General features: G+C 47.9%; 1 protein-coding gene across 6 annotated transcripts in view; it reads right to left on the bottom strand.

The window, feature by feature from the left end:
* The window catches only part of LOC112653484 (uncharacterized), a 138,827-nt gene that overhangs the window by 72,764 nt on the left and 44,253 nt on the right, over window positions 1–21,810 (bottom strand). For 2 of the 6 annotated variants that reach the window (XR_007409938.1, XM_035714832.2), the window contains one exon: window positions 17,218–18,808. The exons of 3 other annotated variants lie outside the window; for them this stretch is intronic. The gene's annotated coding sequence lies outside the window, so the exon portion shown is untranslated. Of the gene's footprint in view, window positions 1–17,214; window positions 18,809–21,810 lie in introns of those variants that run through there. One more of the 6 variants, XM_049108631.1, reaches the window with a different exon arrangement.

Here is a 21,810-nt window from a genome sequence, read left to right as displayed (position 1 = left end):
GGAGACACAGGCTCCACTCAGGGAGCCTGACATGGGACTCGATCCTGGGACCCCAGAATCACGCCCTGGGCCGAAGGCAGGCGCTTAACCGCTGAGCCACCCAGGGATCCCCGGAAATTTAGTTTTACTTTTGCCTTTGTTTCGCACATCAACAGTACCACTATTCCACACATTTTTGTATTTAATCCCCTTACCAACCCTCCAAGGTACTCGTAAGTGGGTGCAAAGAGATTCCTACCCCGGTCTGTCTAACCCCCATAGCCCCTCTACTAACAACTGACATGATGCCACCTGCTTGCATGGCCAACAAGCCAGTCTGCCTGGGCCCGGGGGGATTTTCAGGGGGGACCTTCAGTGCTAAAAATGGTTGTCCCAGGCAAACTGGATGGCAGGTGAACTCCCTCCACCCAAAGGTGTCAGCGTCCTAATCCCGGGAACCTATGAATGGCCAAAGGGATTTTGCAGGTGTGATTAAGTTTTGGACCTTGAGATGGGGAGATTGTCCCAGATTTTCAGGGTGGACCCAATGGCATCACAAGTGTCTTTATCATTGGGAGGCAAGAGGGTTGGTCAGAACAAGGAGATGTAGCAACAGAAGCAGAGTGTCAGGAGAAGCAGAGTGTCACCTCTGACTTTGATGGAGGAGGGCCCCAAGTCCAGGAATGGGGGTGAGTTCCAGAAACTGGAAACAGCAATGAATGGATTCTCCCCTAGAACCTCCAGAAAGGAACCAGGCCTGCCATCACCTTGACTTTAACCCACTGAGACTCACAGCAGACTTCTGACATCCAGAACTATGAAAGAATAAGCTTGTGGTCACCTGTTTCAGTAGTAATAGGAAGCCAACAGTCACCCGGCTGCCTCCAGGCACTGGCCACCATATTTTATTTTCTGTTTCTAGGAGAAGGGACAAATGTTTGCTAGCATGTACAGTGTCAGGCCCTGGGAGGGCCCTCACTTGCTCTCACAGCTTCTCTGGACAACAAGTAGGGCACGTTTTACTGTCACGATTCTCCATTTACAGATGGAGAAATGAGGCAGGAGCCATCCAAGTGAGTCTCAGAGCCTTATGTGGCTGAATTAGACAGTCTGCCCACTTCACTTTGCTCAGCTGGCCCAGGCCCAGCTCCTGAATTCCACCCCTGAGCCTAACCCTAGACCTCAGGTCCTATTACTCATGGATCTATCCTACTCATTCATTCGTTCATTCATTCATTCATTCAGCAAACTCCGAGTGAGCAACTTTTTGGTGTCAGAACAGTCTGCGACACTAGGGATTCAGAGATGAACAGGACTTAAGTTTTGTCCACAAGAAGCTCACAGCTAAGAGCCTGCTGATCTCCAAAGTGGCAAAGATGCATGTCAGGAGATATGCAAGATGATGCACTGGGTGTAAGAAAATGCATAAAGAGGTGCACCCGGGTGGCTCAGTCGGTTAAGTGTCTACCTTTGGCTCAGGTTATAATCCCAGGGTCCTGAGATCCAGCCCTACATCAGGCTCCCTGCTTAGTGAGCAGTCTGTTTCTCCCTCTCCCTCTGTTACTCCCCCAACCCCCACCACTTGTGCTCTCTCTCTCTGTCAAATAAATAAATAAAATCTTAAAAAAAAAAGAAAATGCATAAAAGTTTCTGTTTCTATTCGTTCTTACCTCACAGTTAGCAGGAGTTGGGAAATCAGGCTAGCCTGTGTCTAATGCGTGGGGTAATACTGGTGCCCAGGAGCTCACTGAGTCTGGTAAGTCCATGTGAGCATCAGGCTGGAGGAGAGAGAGTCCTTACAAGGTGGGAGCGGCAGGGGTGCCCACTCCTCCCTTAGCCTGTTCACTGTCGTGCATTTATTTCTCCCCTGCCAAGTACTTATCTCTCCTCCATAAAGTGGGTTTACAACTTTATGTTACCTCACTAGTTATGCAAACTCTTGCAGACACACAGTTGAACAAAATTCCTGCAAAGAAACTATGGATCGAAGATAATACCAAAGGCATAAACCCAAAGGAGCAAAAAACCCAGCAAATTTGACACATCTCCTCCTCCAATTACAAGCTCTTTGTCATCTGTTAGGTAAGAACCCTGACATCCATCACAATTGCAATGGCAATAGGAGAGAGAGACGGAGAGAGAGAATTCATCAAGAAAATGAGCTAAGTATGGATTCACACCCACTACCATTAACAACAAACTTCCCTGAATGATTATATATTGTGCCTGGAGATATGAGTTACAGATCATATGAAGTAAGATACATTTTTTAAACCCTTAAAAGATTATTAATAATTTTTGTCTTGGTACTGTGAATGAATAAAATAATCTTGTTTGATATTTTTAAAAACCCATTTTGGAGTTTCTATTTTGTATCAATATACAAAACAGAATATATAGCATTCTCAATATATTTATGGTTTTTATACACGTATAACTTATAAATACATATATGGAGCACATGCTGTATGCCAGTGGGGTACATTCTTTAGGGGATAAACAGTAAAAAAAAAAAAAATGATACAACAGTGATAGGAGATTAAAGACTTGTCAATCACGAAGTTGATAGACCCTTACGGTTGCCTACTCTCTACCTGTTCCTTTCTTCTTTACTAAAAGAATCCGTTTTCTCTTTCCAGGTGACAATGTGCCTGCTAAAGACACACGCGACCTATTTTGCAGTTAGAGATGACCATGTGACAGCCTCCTGGCCAGTGGCATGTGTTCTGGCCATCTATTACAGAGAAAAAAACCAATCTCAAACCTAGTGACTTATACATCCATTATCTATCTCCTCTATGATCTGAATGCAGGCCGGGCTCATCTTGTTCTACGATGGTATCACTGGGGCGGCTCAGTGGAGCTGGGGGATCCATTTCCAGGATGGCGCACTCCCATGGCTGGCAAGCTGGTGCTGGCTGTGGCTGGCAACTGTAGGCTCGATCCTTCTCTGCAAGGTGACTTGCCTCCTCGCAGCATGGCGGGTAGGTTCTAAGAGCAAGGGTTTTTGCAAGAGAAAGGGAATAGAAGCCTTCACTTCCTTAACACCTCAATCTGGAAACTAGCCCAGCACCACTTCTGCTGCATGATGTTGCTCAAGCAGCCCTGAGCCCACTCAGAGTCAAGGTGAGAGGACACAGACCCTGCCCCTCGTTGATGGCGAGTGCCAAAGAATTCCTGGCCATCTGTTATCTGCCATCACGTGTGAAGAGAGCTGGCTAGGGATTGCTGGGAACGCTTCTACATCCTTCTCTACTGATGCTTCTTCCTTCTTCTTCCTTTACCTGCACCTCAGGTGGGAGACTGGCCTGTACCAGGAAGTGGCCAGCCTGTAACCAGGAAGTGACCTTATGAATGACAGGTGGCCACACGCTATAGATGTGGAGCAGGAAGACAAAAGGAGCCCGAGTGCCTGGGAGCATCACTGAGCCACTGTACCGGCTGAGACCTCCGTTTCTAGACTCTTTGTGATTTGAAGAAACATAAACCACTCCTTGGTGAGGCCCCTCTAGTGCCATTCTGTTACAGACGGCCAGACCCAGTTCCTAAATCAGTACTCAGGGCTCGAGAGGTACAGAAAGGGAAGGGATGTGCGAGTCTAGGGAGGTGGCAGGAGTGGCAGCGATTTCCAGAGTGAGAATCTCCACAGCCAGAGTTTCCACACCTGAGGGTGGTGTGATGGCCACTCAACCTGGACCCCTCACATCTCAGACCCCCGAGACCAAGAGCCTGCACGCCCACTGACAAAATGAAGCATCATCACCTTCAGTCCTTGGCCTCCTCACCTACTTCTCCTCATACCCAGGCTAATTGAGTGGAATTTGTACTGGACAAGGAGGCACTAGCACAAGGAAAAGAATAGGAACTAGGCATCTTCTAGGAACCAGGCCTTGGGCTCTGTGTTTCATGCTTGTTAACTCTTGAAACGGCCCTGAGATAAGGACACATCTCCCCATTTCACAGGGCTGGGGGTAGGGGCAGGGGTGGGAACTGAGCTCAGAGAGGTGAGCAACGTAACCAGAGTCACACACCTGCGAGGCTGGTAGCTTGGCATGGAGTTCAGCCCTGCCTATGTCCCTTCAAAACATGTGGTCAGTCCAGTCCCCCAATCTGCATCCAGGGGCCTTGAATTAAAACTCCCAAGCCAGATGCCCACACTCTAGGTGGCTTAAAGAATTTATTTCACTTCCCCGGGCCTCAGTTAATGCATCCTTAAGATGAGAGGTGCTGAGGGATGAAGAGGAGCTCTCAAAGGAGAATTCCATCTTCAGTATCCTTTGATCTTACATAACTTTGGATAACATCAAGGTTTATAAAAACAAAACATCATCAAATGAGCTTGTAATAAAAATTGCAAAGCAATATGTCGGGGGCAAGGGCTATAAATCCACAGGATGTCAGTTCCAAGTTGAATACAATTTACAAGAATATGGTTCAAATATCACAAGGTCAAAACAATTTTGAGCTTTCCAGTATTTACAAACATACCTCACTTCATAAACCTTTCCAATACACACTGCACAATATATACAGGACCGCTTTAAAATGACTCTATCTAATTTGATGTGGCTTTAAGTGAGCTCTGTTAGAAATGTGCTACTAATTTTGGACTTTTGTGTTTAGGGGAAAATGCGATTGAAGCTTAATCCAATTTTCTAACACCCGAAAACAGCTACAAGGAAATAGACAGGCATGAAGGAACAATGGCAGATTTTGCCTCAGAAAAGTCTTGACTCGCCACTAACTTGCCCTGCTGGAATGTTCCATACCAATAAAAGGCTAGCCCTGCAGGCACGAGGGAAAGTCAAGCCATGAAGATAGCACATAATGAGGCAGGGAGCTTACGAAGAAAAGTCAGCTTAGTTTGTATAACTCCATCAGGCTCCTGCCCTGCTTGCCAGGCAGAGCCAGAGCCAGAGGAGGCTGCAAGCTTCTAGACGAAACTACACATTGCATGTGGTGCCACATCCAACATAGCGGCCAAGGGCAACAGTGAAGCATAGACAGAGGAAATGTCTAGATATGCGACGCTAAGGAGGCATTGCTCGTTCTCCACAACCAGCAGAGCATTCAAATGTTCCCACCTGGGGGAACATTCCCAGCAAGAGGGAAGAGACCAAGGGAATGATTGGAAGCCCAAGTCAGAAGGAAGGAGACACACAATGCAGGATCTTTGAGAACAGAATGAAATAGTCAAGGTCATTTGCCATGAGTGCCCAGACGATGCCAGAAGGACAGCATGACCCAGCTGCCCCTCATTAGATCCCACACAGGGCCCAGGGACCAGATCAGACCCAAATGAACATGCCACCAGAGCCAAGCATGGGGTTATGGAAGCCTTACCTGGCTCTCATGGATGCCAAGAGAGAAGGAGGAACCCTGAAAGTTTGAGCACTTACTTGAAAAAGACTCTGTGACCCCTAAGGAGACTTTAACAAAAAAAGATTTATTTATTTGAGGGAGTAGTGGGGGGAGGGCAGAGGGAGAGGGAGTCTTAGACTCCCCATTGAGCACAGAGCCCAGTGTGGGGCTCGATCCCATGACCCTGAGATCATGACCTGAGGTGAAACCAAGAGTCGGATGCTTAACCCACTGAGCCACCCAGATGCCCCCCCACCCCAAGAAAACTTTAAATTATGGGAGAGGTTGATTTGTCATGACCATCAAGCTGTAGGTTCCTTTCTCCTTTGGGTTGGTGCCCAACCACACAGGTTAGGTCATTCACAGAAAACGCAGAAGCTACATTCTGTTACCCGGTTGAGGAGTAGGGCATAAATATGCAATCCTACTCTGCTTCTTATTGTTCCATTTTCTTATCTCTGTTTTGTTAAAAAAAAAAAAAAAAAAAAAAAAAAAGGTCCTCTCTCCAAAAGGAGAACTCCTAAGAAAACTCATTATTTAAATTTATTTAGTTACTTATTTATTTTTAAGTAGGCTCCACACCTAGCATAGAGCCCAATGTGGGGCTTGAACTCACAACCGTGAGATTATGATCTGAGCAGAGATTGAGAGTCAGACACTTAACTGAGCCATCCAGGTGCCCCAGAAAACTTATTTTTATTTTTTATTTTAGTTTTTAAAAGATTTTATTTTTAAGTAATCTCTACACCCAGCATAGGGCTGGAACTTACAACCCCCAGATCAAGAGTCACGTGCTTTAGGGACTGAGCCAGGCAGGCTCCCCCCAGAAAATTCATTCTTAAATGGAGGAAAGAAGGATAGCTGACAAGCTGAATTTTCTTCTGAGACCAGTGGAGACTCATTTGTGTTTTAAGCAGGGGAATGGCTGTGGGGATTTGTGATTTAGGAAAACCTAGAGGTGTCCAGGTGAAGGAAGAAGAACTGAAGCCCAGAGTCCAGGATGTAAAATGGTCCAGAAGAGTGATGACCAAGATGAGGCCTCAGGCAGTGACCCTCAGAGAGCAGTGAAGGAGGGCAAGGTGCAGTCAGACACAAGTCCTGCCTCTGTCACTTACATACGCCTGCCCTGGGGCAGGAACCGTACCCTCTCTGAACCCCGTCTCTTCTTCTGTCCAACGAGGGTAGTAGTCCTATGCAGCGGAGCTGTCAGGAGCGTTGAATGAGATCACAGCTAGCGTACCTGGCATGATGTGTCCCCTGCCACGACCACTATTTTCCCCCATGACATAAGGACCCTCTTTCAAACAGCAGTGAACATGGCAAAGAGAGGTACACCTGTCTCTATGCCTGTTAGGAAAACAAGCAAAAAGCCGCCGACCTCCAGTTGGGGGGGGGGTCATCTCTGAAAGGGCAGGCTGGCATCTACAAAGCACAAGAGAATTTCATCACAAGCCTATAAAAAGGCACTCTAAACGAGAACCCTCCACACATGGGGCCGTGGCCAACCATATCCAGATGTGTCATGAGAACGCGCCCTGCGGGGTTAGGCGAGACCCAACATCACCACTGTCTCCTTCCACTTTCCGTGAGAAGTCAGGCAGGCTCTTCTCCTGGGAGAGGAATAAACACCCCCCCATCCCCCACCACCACGTAACAGGGTTGCCACAAAGCCTATCAGGAGCAAGAGGAAGAGGAGAAATCCTGGCGTGGAGTCGCCCAGATGACCTTGGCGGATCATCGCCCAAAGCCTCCAGCGTCTCTCCTGGTAAATGGGCATAGTGACCCCTGCCTCACAGAATCTGTTCATTCCTTCCAAGTCTGAAGAATGGAGCTGGTCCCTGCCAGGTATGAGGCTCAGCGCTAGCTCGCAGGAGTGCCACTAAGGCCAACAGACGCAGTGGCTCCTGTCATGGGGCTTACACACTAGGCTAGGGCATCCATGAGAAAAGTGCTTACCACCATCCGATGGTAAGAACTCATTGGAATAAAATGTGGAAGGCTCTTTGAACAGGTATCTATGTGTCTTTTCTCGGGATCTTACTTCTTAGTTGCAGGGCCGGGGGGGGGGGGGGGGCAGGGGGAGGGCTGGGGTCTACAGAACCTGGCTCCTGCCTCGCTTCCCAATATTTCCTCACCATGTACAGTTACCCCAAGTCTAGCAACACCGAGCTAGTCCCGGGTTCCAACTCTACCAACGCCTTGGTCTCACTTGGTCTCACGCTTCGAGCCTCCAAAACTGTGAGAAAGTACATTTCTGTTCCTTAAGCCTCCCGGACTGTGGTACTTTGTTATGGCAGTCCAGGCAAATTAATAAAAATCCACATATAGAACTTTTTAATTATTTTTTATGGCATTGCATAATTCACATTACTGGCCAATTTGGAGGCGGTTTTTTGCGTATTTCGTTTTTGTTTTCTTACTTAGCAATGAATGTATCGAGGACAGCCCTCCAGATAATTACGTAGACATCTAATTTTTAGAAGGCTGATGTTCCCAAAAGGCATGTATCATAACGTACTCAACCTTATTCCAGTCCTGATGGACTTTCAGATTGCTTCCAGGTTTTTGCCACCACAAACATGCGACAATAAACATCCTGTTCCTATGGCCTTACATTCTAGGGTTTTCATTTCTGTGGGATAGCTTCCCAGAAGTGGGATTGCAGGATCAAAGGGAATGTGTGTTTCCACATGTTAATAGATACTTACAGATTACATTCCCAAGAGGCTTTGGCAATTCACAGGGACCCAAATGTAAACTTCTGGCCCAAAAAACAAAATACAGTATCGGAAAAGACTTTCCTCCTCCCTTTCCCTACTTAGGGAAGTAGCCTGCCATCTGGAGAGGAACCCTCCTCCTCAGAGGCCAGCTGGTCAGGTTTCCAGACAGTTCGAGAGGAGGCTGACAGGGCCCGATTCTCGGCTGAGAGCCACCAGCAGGTCACCTAACCTTGCTGAGCCTGGTTCCTGGTCTATAAAGGACCAAATCCTTCCCAACTCATTCTGTGAGCACTTGGCTGGGGAGGCCCAGGACGGAAGGGCCATGTCCTGTGTCAGGAACAATCGTCCCACCCACTGAGTAGGTCTGCCTGGCCAGACTGCTCTAGAAGGCTGCAGAAGCCGTGCCTTGGGCCACCTGAGGGTCAGGTGCTGTAGGCCCCCCCTTCCCCCCCATCTGCCCTTCCACCCTCCCCACTCACCAGGCACACCCTGCTCTTCCTGCAAGGCCAAGCCCTTCTGAGTCCTCCTGGTCCTTCCCTTCCCCTGCTCCCTCCCCACCCATCCCTTGTGGAATCCTCCTGAAGCCTGGACTGCCATGCTCGGCATGGGTCTATATTTACAAGTAAACCAGCTTTCCTCCTGGATACAAAGTTAGAGATTCTGGGGGCACCTGGGTGGCTCAACGGTTGAGCGTCTGCCTTCGGCTCAGGTTGTGATCCTGGGGTCCTGGGATCGAGTCCTGCATCCAGCTCCCCACAGGGAGCCTGCTTCTCCCTCTGCCTGTGTCTCTGCCTCTCTCTGTGTGTCTCATGAATAAATAAATAAAATCTTTTTAAAAATTAGAGATTCCTCCTCATTTGTTCAGCAAAATAATGATAATAATGGCTCATATTTGTTCAATGCTTACCAGGTGCCAGGCGCTGTGCTAGGCACTCGAGTTGGTGTGTATTTCTTATGTTCCCCACGATAACCGTTGGTATCCTCTTTTATAGGTGGAGAAACTGGGCCTTAGCAACAAGCTTGGGGTCCTTTGTCTTCTGCTGCCTTGCTTAACATCCTGTGGATTTCTCTAGACTCGGGACCTGCTAAATTCAGGTATCCATGTGCCTGGGGACTCACCTTGGTTCACATGGTGAGGCCTGATGTTCCTGGTGACCAGGGGGCTTGCTCCTTCTGTCCCAGGTGGTTCCTCTCTGACCCCCAAGTTCCAAACAGAATCAGTCAGCTGCAAGTTTGGCCACATCAGATGCCTCCAGCGAAACATCCATGTGCCCACTCGTCTGTGCATCTATTTGGCCACCCCCAGGAACGCCAACGATATGCTGGGTGCAGGGGAGGCAGAGGCGGAGTTAAGCCAGTGCCTGCCCCCAAGGGAGTCCAGAGATCGGTGCTTCAGGAGCTCAGAGGGGCCCTGGCCTCGCCCAGGAGCAGTCAGGGACAACTTCCAAGGAAAGTGAGGCTCAAGAGACAAGGTAGCAGGAACGTTGTTCCTGGAAGAAGGTGGCAAGAGCAAAGGCCCGGAGGTCCTCGGGAGAGGCCCCCGTCCACGCGGCTGCCCAGCACACACCAGGAAGCCCCACGTTCTGAGGAGGTCGCCGTGATTCCTCGGTCCCGGACACTTCCCACTCCTGGAGCCTCGAATTAGAATTACGGTCACGGCTGCATCTGACATCTGCGCAAGCCAATTCATTATCATTAGGAAATGAATCCCTAATGAATTTCTGCAGCCATTAAGTCTGATTTACAGTAACGGTAATCACCCTTGGAAGCACACGCTTTATCCCTTTAATTAATAATCCCCACTTATCAGCAAACCTAATGATCACGGGACAAAAAATGGAAGAAAGCCTCCCAGCTCCAGCCTCGGCTTCCCCACGGCACCTTTGGGAAGGGGTGAAGGGTCAGGTCCCAGGAGAGGGCCTGGGAACCACGTCGCCTGCCTGTGAGGGTATTAACGACCCCGAGACCCTGATCCTTAGCTGAAACTTTGCAGTCATCCAGACCGCTGTGCTCGGACCCCAATATGCAAGGTCTCGGCCAGCGTTCACCAGCCAGGCTCCCCGTTTCTCTGTAGGCTCCCCCACGCTGGGAAATGTCCCTGCTGCATTCAGGGCTTCTGCTTAGACTTTAGCAAATCTAAACCAGCCTCTCTGCTCAAAACCTTGCAGGGGGACACACGTGTGCCTGGGACAGTGCCCAGCTCTCTGCACCCCCTGCACCTTCCAGCACAAATGGCACCCCTGCCCGCCCTCTTCCTCTCCTCCCAGACACCCCGGGCACCCTTGTGCAACCTGTCAGCCTCTTTCTGAAATGACTTTCCTTCCTTCTGTCACCTGACATGGACCTACAGCCCTTGCCCATCTCTCAGCTTCAACTAGAAGCAGTGTGCACCCAAAGGATCCATCTGTGAATCTGGAGGCAGGTGGACAAGTCAGCAAGTAGTTTGAACCTAACTGGAGAAGGAGCCCCCATCAACACGGGTGACAGACAGAGGGGATTGAGGGGAAGAGCTTCCAAGATGAGGGGAGGCCTGAACTAAGTATCGAAAAGGGAATTTTTATTAACATGATACCCACCATATATTAAGTATTCACAGGCTCTGGGCCTAGGATATCCCATGGAAATGTCACATCAATGGTGACAGGTAAGTATTCTTACCCCCCCCTTGTACGGTGAGAAGATCGAGGTCCAGGGACTTCTGATATGCCTGAGACTATAGAGTCTGTAAGAGGCAGAGCTGGGTCTGGTCCCTGAGCATCTGTGACACGGTGCACACTTTTGACAGGACTATGTGTCATGGGGTATTAACCCTTCATTCCAAAGCAGGACACGGTGCAGCACCGCCCCTGTCTTGCTGTGGCTCACACGCACACAGATCACATCAGATGGCTCCTGGGGACCGCAAGTAAGCCAGAAGCAGGGGTGCCTGGGTGGCTCAGGTGGTTAAGCATCTGTCTTCGGCTCAGCTCATGATCCCAGGATCCTGGGGTCCCACGTCGGGGTCCCTGCTCAGCTTCCTCTGCTTCTTCCCTGGCTTGTGCATGCTCTCTCACTTTCTCTCAAAAAAATGAATAAAGTCTTAGGGGTATCTGGGTGGCTCAGTGGGTTAGGCATTTGCCTTCGGCTTGGGTCATGATCTCAGGGTCCCAGGATTGAGCCCCACATTGCTGAGCAGGGAGTCTGCTTCTCCTTTTCCCTCTACTACTCACCCCCCCAACCCCTGCCTATGCTTTCACTCTCAAATAAATAAGTAAACTTAAAAATAAATAAACAGGGCAGCCCTGGTGGCTCAGTGGTTTAGCGTTGACTTCAGCCCAGGGCGTGATCCTGGAGACCTGGGATGAGTCCCACGTCAGGCTACCTGTGTGGAGCTGCTTCTCCCTCTGCCTGTGTCTCTGCCTCTGTGTGTGTGTGTGTCTCATGAATAAATAAATAAAATTCTTTAAAATTAATTAATTAATTAAATCTTTAAAAAACAAAAAAGCCAGAAGCAGCCAGCAGGTGTGCATCTCTACCCACCCTGATGGCTATTAGATTCAATATCTTGGCTGACCCTGTCTTAGTTTGCTCTGGCTGCCATGAAAGATTATCCATAGTCTGTAGCCCTTAAACAACAAACTCTTATTTCTCACAGTTCTGGAAGCTAGAAGTCTGAGATTAAGGTGCCATCACGGTCAGATTTTTGGTAAGGACTCTTCTTGGCTTGCATAGACAGCCTCCTTCTCCCTCATTCCTCCCGTGGCAGAGAAAGAGGGGGAGTGAGCTGTCTGGGGCTCCTTTATTTTTATTTATTTATTTTTTTTTAATAAATTTTTTTTTTTTAATTTATTTATGATAGTCACAGAGAGAGAGAGAGAGAGGCAGAGACACAGGCAGAGGGAGAAGCAGGCTCCATGCCGGGAGCCCAACGTGGGATTCGATCCCGGGTCTCCAGGATCACGCCCTGGGCCAAAGGCAGGCGCCAAACCGCTGCGCCACCCAGGGATCCCATCTGGGGCTCCTTTAATAAAGATACTCATCTGACCCTGGTTACTTCCAAAGGCCCTATCCCCAGATACCATCACATTGTGGTAAGGGCTTCAACATATGAATATGGGGGAGGGGGCACGCAGTTCTGTCCAGAGCCCACCTGAGGCCAGTGACGGTGGGGCTTTCCCGTGGCAATAATCCATTCATTAAAGAATGGTGGGCTTGGATTATAGAGCCATTTGCCTGGTTCAAATCCCGGCTTGACCCCTTCCAGGGCCAACATGCAGAGGAAACTCCCTGTGCCTCAGACTGGCCTATCTGACAGTGGGACACCAATAGTGTCTACCTCGTTGAGTCCTGGTAAGGACTAGAAGAATCAAAACATGTAAGATCTTAGCAGTGATGTTTAGTGCACAAGAAGCTTTCAGGTACGCAAGCTGTTACTGTTATGGCAGCACGAACAGCCTGCTTTCAGCAAAACACTGGTAAGATTCAAACTTTTGGGGTTGACACCTGAAATAGATACAAATATATCTTTTTTTACAAAAGGACTTTATTTGGGATGCCTGGGTGGCTCAGTGGTTGAGCATCTGCCTTTGGCTCAAGGCATGATCCTGGGGTCCCAGGATCGAGTCCCACATCGGGCTCCCCACAGAGAGCCTGCTTCTCCCCCTGCCTGTGTCTCTGCCCCAATCTCTCTCTGTCTCTGTGTCTCATGAATAAATAAATAAAATCTTAAAAAAAAAATAAAAGAAGCATCCACATTGTTCCTCATGTTGACCCACGCCCACTTCTCTGGATGAGTCTCTGGACGCTCTTACCCACGATGCGGGTCCAGCAACACCCAACACAGGCACATGGGTGCTCATGGGTGCACACACTGAGCCATTTCTAAGCTCAGGGATGGTGCTCTCTGGTCCTCTCTCTCACCAGCCTTTGCTCCAGTTCCCTGTAAGTACGCTCTTCCAAGAAGCCCTCCCTGGCCTTCCCAGACCATGCAGAGGTGGCACTCCTCTGCTGACCCATCGTACTGAACTTAGCCACTGCACTCTACCTACCTCCCAGGACAGGGGATGTGACCCCTGACTTTCTCCCTGCTGGCTGCAGAATGGTGGGCAAATGATTCGGACCTCACCATACCTCTGATGTCCCATCTGTAAGTGGGGGATCCTGTTAGGTCATGTGAGTATGCAAAGCACTTAGATTGGCACTCCACATGCACCTGGCTGAGAGATCACTATTACTTATGACACTGTACCCCCACCAATGTTATCCTTAGATCCCCACTGCCCAGCACAGTGACTGAGACCTAGTAGGCACTCAATAAATACTTGTTGAGCTGAATTACCCCACAAAATGGAAACAGAGCTTGGCTCACGAAGGAGGCAATCACTCATATTACATATTAGGCGATTTTTCCAGAGTGCATCATGCCAAATATTGTACATTCTTTATTATAGTGAGGGTGGTGATGTTCATTAAAGGGTAGCGCGGTTTCATTAGAAACCCTTACTTTCAAAAAAAAAAAAAAGAAAGAAAGAAAGAAAGAAAGAAAGAAAGAAAGAAAGAAAGAAAGAAAGAAAGAAAAGAAACTCCTACTTTCAGAATTTTATAACTCAGCCACAAAAATTCACCCCAGGCAAAATGCTAACTTTCGTCTGGAAGTAAATGGGTTTATTTTATAAATTTTTATGCATTTTCCACACATAAACAAATGGCCAGATAAACCATTCTTTAAGGGAAGGATTGCAAGAGGAAAACTTGATATTCTGGCAAATAAAAGACAAAGATTCAAAAGGACTGGCAGGGCGGGGGTTTGAGGGGACGCCTTGCTTGCCCAGGACTTGTGCTTCATTGGGCATTTACATATGATCTTTCCTCTGAGTCTTTTCAAATGCCCCTTGCGTTATAATGACCGCAACAACGAACAAGGGGTGGTGGAAAGGGAGGTGAGGGAGGGTGTGGAGGGGTGACTGGGTGACGGGCACTGAGGGGGCACTTGATGGGATGAGCACTGGGTGTTAGGCTATATGTTGGCAAATTGAATTCCAATTAAAAAATATGTAAAAAAATTAAAATAAAAAAAAAAAAGACCACAACTAGGGGGACTTAATTGGGCCGGCTGCTTTTCTAAGTATTTTACTTTACTAAGTCCCCAGATTACCTCTCCACCTGAAGGAGGAGTGTATTGGGTTGAGTAAGTGTCCCCCAAAATGTATGTCCACTCAGAACCTCAGATCAAGACCTTATTAGGAAATGGGGTCTTGGTAGATGTAATCAAGGTCAGATGAGGCTGTAGGCTGTATTAGATTGGAGGGGGGCGTCAGGATGGAGACGGAGGGAAGGAAGCCACGTGATGGTGGACGCAGAGGCTGGAGAGACACAGCGGAAGCCCAGAGACTCTGAGGATTCCCCGCCACCCCCGGGAGCTGGGAGAGGCAGGGAAGGATTCTTCCCTAGAAACGCAGGAGGGAGCACAGCCCCGTGGACACTTTGATTTGGGACTTCTATCCTCCAGAACCATGAGGGAAGAAATGTCTGTTGTTTCAAGACAGCCAGGTTTTTGGTAATTTGTCACAGCAGCCCTGGAAACCCAAGGCGGATAGAGATGGGGAAACTTGCCTAGTGTATTCATCCAAGTGGGCAGAGCTGAGAGTTCAGTCTAGGCCGTGGGCTCCAGGGTCAGGGGCCTGCCCACCGCCCTGCCTGCTCATCAGCGCATCAGGCACAAGCAATGTTTGGAGCCGGCTCGACAGTAAGCAACAGGCTTACCTATGACTGAACGCTTCCCCAGCTCCTGCAGGAAAAAATGGGGGAACGAGCACCCACCCTCCCTACATGGTGCATTTCAGGACATTTAACTCATAATCCAGAGTTTTATCTAACGGCCTAAAAACTACCCCTTATTTTTTTCTGCAACACCGTCGTGAGATCTGATTCGGGCAACAATATAGATCCTTTCATGCGTTTAACATCTAGGAAAATGAAGTCTCAAAGGAAAGCGATTTCAGGGCAGCCCGGGTGGCTCAGCGGTTTAGCGCTGCCTTCAGCCCAGGCTGTGATCCTGGAAACCCGGGATCAAGCCCCACGTCAGGCTCCCTGCATGGAGCCTACTTCTCCCTCTGCCTGTGTCTCTGCCTCTTTCTCTGTGTGTCTCTCATGAATAAACAAATACAATCTTTAAAAAAAAGAAAGAATTATATCTTCAAGCTAGGACATGGGTCTTCTGCCTTTGGATTTAGACTCCTATGGGAACTTACACCATCAATTCTCCTGGTTTTCAGGTCTTCAGATTTGGACTGGAACTCCACCATGGGCTCTCTTAGGTCTGGACTTCTCAACCTCCATAACTGGGTGAGCTAATCCATATCTATATCTCTATATGTATATAGATATCAGTAGATAGGTAGATAGATAGATGATAGGTAGATAGATAGATGATAGATCATATTAGTTCTGTTTCTCTGAAAAACCCTGGTTAATAAACTCCAACAGGGGAGAGACAGTCAGAGGCCACTGTCAAAGAACAAAGGCAAAAATAAGACTTAAAATAGAGAAGAAGAGAGATAAAACCTATAGAAAACTTGGGCACAGTGATTCTTGTTTGCACATTTTTGGGGTAAACTGATTGGCTGGCTTCTAACAAAGAAGACAATCCTGGGGCACCTTGGTGGCTGAGTTGGTTAAGTGACTGATTCGGTTTTGGTTCAGGTCATGGTCTCAGGGTTGTGAGATCAAGCCCTATGTTGGGGTCTGTGCTGGGCATGGAACCTGCTTAAGATTCTCTCCCTCTCCCTCTGCCTCTGCTCCCCACTCCCAAAAAGGAAGCCAGTCCCAGCAATCTGGGCCTAAGTAGACAGACTAGGGGTGCCCAGCAAACCACCACATCAGTGGGGATCCAGAGGTTTGGCTGGGTAGCACATGTGTTGGGCTGTCCTGTATGTGGCCTCCTGCTCCGTCCTTCTGCCTGAGTTGGGTGAGCCCGTTCTTTTCGTGGACTAGTTTCTAGTCTATGACAGGCCAGGTGCTTGGAACACCATGACACGCAGCACAGCCCAGCCAGCTTCGGGCACCTACCTTCTCGTGTCTGGATGACACACACTCAGTCATCTAAAGAATAGATTCTTGTCCCAAGTTAACAGCCTTAGGAGGCCAGGTCGCCTGCTGAGTCACCCTGGCATCCTCCTCTCCTCCTGCACATCCTTTGACGTGTGTGGTAGAAGCAGAGTGTCTGGCCTTTGGCACCAGACTGAGCTGGCTCTGGCACCTGCAGTTGTGGGAAGGTTCCCTGAGAAGCAGCCCGAGATGAGGTTAGCACACGAAGATGCCCAACTCATCCCGGCTGGACCTTCCGGTTTTAGCACCGAAAGTCTCGTGTCCCCGGAAAGCTGTCAGTGCAGCTGTGCGTGGTGCTTGCTGCGGGGGAAGGGGACAGAATCAGGACTGGGCAGGATGGGAAGTTGAACAGCCATGCGTGCCCATCATGGCCTCAGATGACCCCCAGGGGCATCTTCAAATTTACTTTAAAGGTTTCCCTTTATTTCAAGTGACAGAACCTAGGCCAAAGCACCTGACTTAAAAGAATAAAAGTCAGACAGCAGGGACACCTGGGTGGCTCAGCGGTTGAGCATCTGCCTTCAGCTCAGGGCATGATCCCAGGGTCCCGGGATCGAGTCCCACATCGGGCTCACTGTGAGGAGCCTGCTTCTCCCTCTGCCTATGTCTCTGCCTCTCTCTGTGTCTCTCATGAATAAATAAATAAAATCTTAAAAAAAAAAGTCACACAGCATCCAGAATATGTAAAGAGCTCTTAACTCTTAACAACTCAATAATAAAAAAGACACGCAATCTAATTTAAAAATGAGCAAAGAGGGGCCCCTGGGTAGCTCAGTTGGTTAAGTATCTTGATTTTGGATCAGGTCCTGGGATCAAGCCTGCATCAGGCTCTGAGCTCGTTGGAGAGTCTGCTTGAGATTCTCTCTCCATCTCCCTCTGCCCCTCTCCCCACTTACACTTGCATGCTCTCTCTCTCCTTTCCTCTCTCTCTCTCTCTAAAGTAAATAAATAAACATTAAAATAATAAAATAAAAATGAGCAAAGAACTTGAGTAGACATTTCTCCAAAGAAGATCTACAAAAGGTCAACAGAAACATGAAAATATGCAGTGTCATTAGTTATCAAGGACATGCAAATCAAAACCACAATGAGATACTACTTCACATCCACCGAGGATGGCTTTAAGTTTTAAAAAAGAGGAAATAGCAAGCATTGGCCGGGATGTGGGGAAATCCGAGCCCTCATACACTGCTGATGGGAATGCAAAATGGCTGTGAAATGTGGCTGGCAAAAACAGTTTAGCAGTTCCTTGAAAGCTAAGCGTTGCATTCCACTCCCAGGTATACTCCAAAGAACTGAACACAAACAAGAATTGTTCCGACAAAATCTTGCACATGCGCATTTACAGCAGCACTATTCACAATAGTCAAAAGATGGAAAAACCCATGTTTCTTTCAACAGGCGAATGAATAAACAAAATGCTCCCTGCCCAGATATGGGATTTTGAGCCACTGAAAAGAACACTGTACTCATACACAGAAGAGCACGTACTGTTCGATTCTGCTTATATAAAATGTCCAGAATAGGTAAATCCACAGAGATAGGAAACAGATTAGCAGTTTCCAGGTGCTAGAGGACAGGGAATGGGGCAAGGCTGCCTGATGGGTACAAGGTTTCCTGGGGGTGCGATGAAATGTGTTGGAACAAGCTCGGGGTTGTGGTTGTACCACACCGAATGCCCCCGAACTATACATTTTTAAGTAGTTAACTTTAAGTTAAGGGAATTTGATCTTAATGAAAAAATAAAAGTCAGGCAGCTGACACCAACTCCAGCTGTGACCCTGGGTGTCCCCACTCCCACCCCATGGGGCTATAGGTGAATTAGAAGTGCCTTGCATGGGGGACCATTGGGAAGCCAGGAATTAAACTGCGAAGAGAAAAGCATCTGGCTAACACAAAGCCTCTCAGCCAGGGCCCATCACGGTTGTCCAGGCTGTGCACTGCACAATAGGAACCCCTCAGGAGACCACAATCCAGCCTACACACCATCCCCAAGCCATATGCCCTGGGGTAAGGCTGCATTGGCCCAGAGCAGTCTCCTTTCCTAATTCTCACAGAACCACCCTCCCATCTGTGGCAGCCCTTCTCAAAGCTAACCAGACCTTCTCTGCCTCCCCCACCAGCCCAACAGAAAGACCCCTGGTGACCTCCAAAGTGTTCTGAGCCTGTGTTCTGAGCCCTTTGGCCTCTTCCACCTCCCACTCTTTATTTATCCAACCAGCTGTTCTGTGCTTCCCCCTGGCCTTTTAGATCTGACAAATGGTCTCGCTCTCCTCAACAAGGCCCCTGGCTCACCTCCACGCTTACCTTCCACACTGCCTCTCAGCCTTTGCCAGCCACCTGCTCCTCAGGGGTGGCACCTCGTCGGGACCCAGCCCAGCTCTCTGCCAGCTCCTCATGCAACACGGGCAGGAAGCCCACTGCTGCTTTAATGCAACCTTTAGTCCATCCTGGCAAAGGCAAAGTGTGTTTGAGTCCATGGTTTAAAAGTGGGTTGGGAGGGGGCACCTGGGTGCCTCAGTTGGTGGGGCATCTGCCTTCACCTCAGGTCATGGTCTCAGGGTCCTGGCATGGAGCCCCATGTTGGGCTCTCTTCTCAGCAGGGGGTCTGCTTCCCCTTCTGCCCCAGTCACTCCTCCTACTCATGCTCTCTCTCTTTGTCTCTGAAATAAAGAAATAAAATTTAAAATAAATAAATAAAATAAAAGTGGATTGAGGGACCAGCGGGGTCTGGACAGGAGGAGCAAAAGACCAACACGAGGTTGCTTTTGCTTTTTTATTTTACTTTGGGGGTTCCTTGGCCAGAGTGGGATTTGATCACTGTCTTGTTCCTTCCAGGCCTCTGTGGCTACCATGTGGCTCTTCTTTTGCCTTTGCTGGCTGTGTGTGTGGCACCTGAATTCCGAGGGTGTGCATGCACGACCGGTGAGGTCCCTTCAACGTCTAAAGTATGTGACGTTAGGGGAGTTACTTCAATACTGTCAGCACTTTTTGACTGTCTACTCTGTGACATTTATTTGTCAAACATTTATTGAGCAGCTATTGCATGCCTGAGCCAGTGTTTGGTGCTGGGGGCAGTGAGACGGTAGAGAATTCATCAGGGTCTTTTATTTATTTATTTATTTATTTATTTATTTATTTATTTATCTATCTATCTATCTATCTATCTATTTATTTATCATCAGGGTCTTTTAATTCCCTGGCAGGGGTGAGCATACAGAGTTACAGGATTTTACAACTTGACATCATGGGCACACAAGGGTTCTTGATTAATTAAATAAATAGCTCCACCAGGCTTCCGATTACTACCCAAGCCAGAGCTTGAATCCCAACATACTAATTTTGGGGTAACAATTTTATTGAGATACACTACACAGAACCATACAATTCACCTATTTTCAAGTGTACAATCCAATGGTTTTTAGTGCATTCGCAGAGTATCACAACACAATTTTAGAATGTTTTAATCATCCCTAAGAAGATACTGAGGAAGGGAGATGAAGTATGTATATATCTGACCCTTAGGAACCCTCTGGAGACCCCAGAGAAATTCTCATTTGAAACCAAAGGGACAAGGGATTCTTTGAAGCATCACTTGTGGTAGGGGAATTGGAAGGGATCTGAGTATCCACCCATCGCTGAGTGAAATGTGGCAGGAACACACCTTGGAGTAGATGGGTGCTAGATGAACCAAATGATATAGAGCAACATCCATATTTAGTCCAATAACTTCCACGAAAATAAAAAATGTATAAATGCACAAAACAACACTACATATTTTCCTAATATGCATAAAAGTACAAGGATATCTGTTGTTTTGGACTGAATGTCTGTGTCCCCCCAAAGTCAGTATGTTGAAGCCCTCAATGTGATGGAATTTGGAGGTGGGACCTTTGAGAGGTGATTAGGTTTGGATGAGGTCATCAGGATGGGGTCCCACAATGGGATTAGTGTCCTTATAAGATTAGTGTCCTTATAAGATTCCTCTTATAAGAAGAGGAAGAAGACCCAGAGCTCTGTCTCACTCTGTCTTGTGAGGTCACAGTGAGAAGGTAGCCACCTGCAAGCCAGGAAGAGGGTCCTCACCAAGAACACAATCCATCATACATTTTAAAGTGATGGCCTATGGTAGTCATGGGGAAGGGTGTGTAAAGGAAATAGCATATGTGTGGAAGGAAGATAAAAAGAATAAGTAAATAAAGCAAGAAAGGAACCTCGCATGGAAGAGTGGTGAAAGTAAACATGGATTGAGGAATGGGATTAATTAAATTCTCTACTTCTGAAGTCTTTTTTTTTTTTAAGATTTTATTTATTTATGAGAGACACACAGAGAGAGGCAGAGATATAGGCAGAGGGAGAAGCAGGCTCCATGCAGGAAGCCCAATGTGGGACTCGATCCTGGGACTCCAGGATCACGCCCTGAGCCAAAGGCAGACGCTCAACCGCTAAGCCACTCAGACGTCCCTCTACTTCTGAAGTCTAAAGATAAAACTAAAAAAATAAATAAATAAATAAATAAAATAAATAAAATAAAATAAAATAAAATAAAATAAAGATAAAACTAGAAGAGGTGTGCCCTTGCATGCTTTTGGCAAGTTGGTGCTTGACCTCTGGCTATGGATGAAGCCAAAAAGTAAAGGTCCCTAAAAGCATCTTCATGTAGAGATCCTCATGGAATGGGACAATCCCACAGATCCTGGAGAACAAGTTGGCCCTTGAGGGGTCCCACTTCCCAAATGGCCCCCAATGATATGCCTCCCCATATCCATGCCCCTGTGTTGTCATTCCCCATACTAAATCACAGATGGCCCTTTGTGACCAATAAGCTATCAATGACATAGAAATGTATGGCTCCTGATGTTAGAGAGAAGGCACTCTAGCTTCTGCAATGATCGCTTGCTCTACGGAAAGCCAGCTACCATGCTCTGAGGATGCTCAAGGAGTCCTGTGGAGAGGCCCTCTGGCAGAGGAGCTGAGACCCCAGCCAATACCCAGAAACAACTTGCCAGGCATGTGTGTGGACCCCTGGAAGTGGACCCTCCAGCCCCAGTCAAGCCTTCAAATGATGCAGCTGTCCCCCACCCTCTCCCCAGGCATAAGTGCAGCCACATGAGATCTCAAGTGAGAGCTTCCCATCGAAGGGTCTCCTGAGTATAATAAATGTTGGAGTTATGCCACCATGTCTGGAGGTCATCTGTCACACAACGATAATTCATACAGCTCTCCCCAGGTCAGCCCTTGCAAGTTGTTTACTTTCTCTGGTCTCACTGCACTTAGATCACTTGTGTTCTTCCTTGCAGGGAGCCACATACTGTGAAAGTTTCTCATCTCAGCTTAGGAAAACCAAGGAAAAGGATTTGTTTGCAGTTAGGTCAGAGATTTGCAAGAGAAACAGGCCCTTCTGATATGCCCCAAAGGAGAGGGAGCGAGAATGCCACAGAAAAGAAAACCCAGACAGGAGCCATGTGGCAGTTATTGTTATTGGACTAAATATGGATGTTGCTCCATATTCTACTAGGAAGTTCTCCTGTCACTGCCAACCTGGGAAACTCTTGGTTTTATTTGATCAAGTGGACGATAGCGTTGCTTCCTCTGTATCTTTGGGCTTAATACTATAGCAATTGCAGGACTAGATAAAGCGACTCCAGGAAGACGGGGTTTCCAG

Source organism: Canis lupus, chromosome 3 (assembly GCF_003254725.2).
Source record: "Canis lupus dingo isolate Sandy chromosome 3, ASM325472v2, whole genome shotgun sequence".
Taxonomy (NCBI): Eukaryota; Metazoa; Chordata; class Mammalia; order Carnivora; family Canidae; genus Canis; species Canis lupus.
The sequence above is the reverse complement of the archived record's forward strand: the minus strand, read 5'-3'. Positions and strand labels throughout refer to the sequence as shown.